Source organism: Anastrepha ludens, unplaced genomic scaffold (assembly GCF_028408465.1).
Source record: "Anastrepha ludens isolate Willacy unplaced genomic scaffold, idAnaLude1.1 ptg000078l, whole genome shotgun sequence".
Taxonomy (NCBI): Eukaryota; Metazoa; Arthropoda; class Insecta; order Diptera; family Tephritidae; genus Anastrepha; species Anastrepha ludens.
Genome location: NW_026530048.1, coordinates 90001 through 92500, shown reverse-complemented (window position 1 = coordinate 92500; position 2500 = coordinate 90001). Strand labels below are relative to the sequence as shown.

The window sequence follows — 2500 nt, the reverse complement described above, 5'->3', positions numbered from 1 at the left end:
GGTCTTCCATCAGGGTTTCCCCTGACTTCAACCTGATCAAGTATAGTTCACCATCTTTCGGGTCACAGCATATATGCTCAAGGTACGCTCCAGTTAGAGGTATAAATAATAATAAATTATCATTATACATAACTATATGGAACGCCCCGGGATTGAATTAATTGACTATTTAAGAAAATAGACTAAAAATTAATCCCATTATATTTTTAAGTTAAGTTAATTATGCCATTAAGTTTAATATAACTCAATGACTTGCACATATGTTAGACTCCTTGGTCCGTGTTTCAAGACGGGTCCCGAAGGTATCCTGAATCTTTCGCATTGTTAATCATATAAATGCATACAAATAAATATTAATATCATAGATATTAAATTTTTTGTAAAATTCAAAAAATGAATTTTAGCATTATATATAATAAAATCTATCAACACTTTATCAAATCATTAGTATTTATTCTATGTTAATATGCTTAAAAAGCAAATTAATTTAAATAAACTTAATATCACCAATGATCTTTTGATAAATACTTTATTATGTTAATAGATTACAATGTCCTTATATGAAAAAAATGCACATTATTTTTAATTATTTAATGATGAATTTTTCATAATGGATATTCAGGTTCATCGGGCTTAACCTCTAAGCAGTTTCACGTACTATTTAACTCTCTATTCAGAGTTCTTTTCAACTTTCCCTCACGGTATTTGTTTACTATCGGTCTCATGGCTATATTTAGTTTTAGATGGAGTTTACCACCCACTTAGTGCTGCACTATCAAGCAACACGACTCTTTGGAAATATCTTTCTAGTAATCATTAACGTTATACGGGCCTGGCACCCTCTATGGGTAAATGGCCTCATTTAAGAAGGACTTAAATCGTTAATTTCTCATACTAGATATTAAGATATTCCATACACTGCATCTCACATTTGACATATAGACAAAGTGACTTAGTGCTGAACTATTTTCTTTTCGCTCGCCGCTACTAAGAAAATCCTTGTTAGTTTCTTTTCCTCCCCTCATTAATATGCTTAAATTCAGGGGGTAATCCCATATGAGTTGAGGTTGTTTTAAAATATTTTTTATCTTCTCACAATTTAATAAATAATTATATCATCTTTTCATCTCTATTTTTCTTTTTTCCTTTTATATAAATATATATTATAAATAATAATTATGTAAAATGAGGCAATTCTAGAATAAAAAAAATTAATTTTTATGCTAGACATTCCTCCTTTAATTACATATATAAATTAATATTTTATATATATATAAATAATATGAAAATTTTTTAAAGAGAATACTTAGATTCAAAATTTTTTTTATTTCATTTTATTTGAGAGGATTTTTTTTTTTTAAGAATATATTAATAAATAAAAAATTCATTATATATCTTTATTTTTTTGCTATTAATATTATGAATTATTTAAAATCCAATAATATACACATTTGCTTAAATTCAATTATTTTTATAAAAGAATAAGCAACTTATTTAGCATAGTCTTACAACCCTCAACCATATGTAGTCCAAGCAGTACTTTAAAATTTAATTTAATGTACATAACAGCATGGACTGCGATATGCGTTCAAAATGTCGATGTTCATGTGTCCTGCAGTTCACACGATGACGCACAGTTTGCTGCGTTCTTCATCGACCCATGAGCCAAGTGATCCACCGCTTAGAGTATTTTTTTATTTATTTTTATTTATAACAAATGTCAATTTTTTTTTGCATATATTAATTGAAAGAGTAAAATTAAATAATAATAATAATAAAATATAAATTGATTTTCTTTCAATAATATATATCAAATATATTTAACTCTAAACATTTTTATTAAGTTGCGAATGTCTTAGTTCAACAATAATACAGTGGTGGTATTTATTATGTTTGATTATTTTGTATTTTTTTAATCATTTTATTTATATATAAATATAATAATAAATATATACCACTTTTGTTATTGTGAACAAATTAACTTATCATTCAATCAAATGAATAATAAGTACAACTTTCTATTTTCATGTTTAAAGGTTTTTAAAAGAAAAAATAAGAAAAAACATTACAAAATGTACCATCATATTATATTTAATATGATATAATTGATGGATAACAAATTGAATGAAAAAGAATAAAAAGAATATGGATTCAAAATAATTATAAATTTTTCTTTTTTTTCTTTTTTTTTTTTTTTTCTTTTGTTTGTTTTTGTTTTTATTTGTTTTGGCATTGTTTGTTTTTCTTACGGATATGGAACACAATAATGATCCTTCCGCAGGTTCACCTACGGAAACCTTGTTACGACTTTTACTTCCTCTAAATAATCAAGTTCGGTCAACTTTTGCGAAACAACCGTGACACACGAGGCGTCACAGTGATCACGTCCGGAGACCTCACTAAATAATTCAATCGGTAGTAGCGACGGGCGGTGTGTACAAAGGGCAGGGACTTAATCAATGCGAGTTAATAACTCGCACTTACTGGGAATTCCAAGTTC

General features: G+C 27.0%; 2 non-coding genes and 1 pseudogene across 2 annotated transcripts in view; all 3 read right to left on the bottom strand.

The window, feature by feature from the left end:
* Positions 1-1070, bottom strand: part of LOC128871049 (large subunit ribosomal RNA) — a 5042-nt pseudogene extending 3972 nt beyond the window's left edge.
* A 438-nt stretch (positions 1071-1508) lies between these two features.
* On the bottom strand, positions 1509-1689 carry LOC128871034 (5.8S ribosomal RNA). The gene has a single exon (XR_008455685.1). It is a non-coding gene; the product is annotated as a 5.8S ribosomal RNA (ribosomal RNA).
* Positions 1690-2264: 575 nt separating this feature from the next.
* LOC128871042 (small subunit ribosomal RNA) overlaps positions 2265-2500 on the bottom strand; it is a 1991-nt gene continuing 1755 nt past the window's right edge. The window contains exon 1 of the ribosomal RNA XR_008455692.1: positions 2265-2500. This exon is cut by the window's right edge and continues 1755 nt beyond it. This is a non-coding gene — a ribosomal RNA (small subunit ribosomal RNA).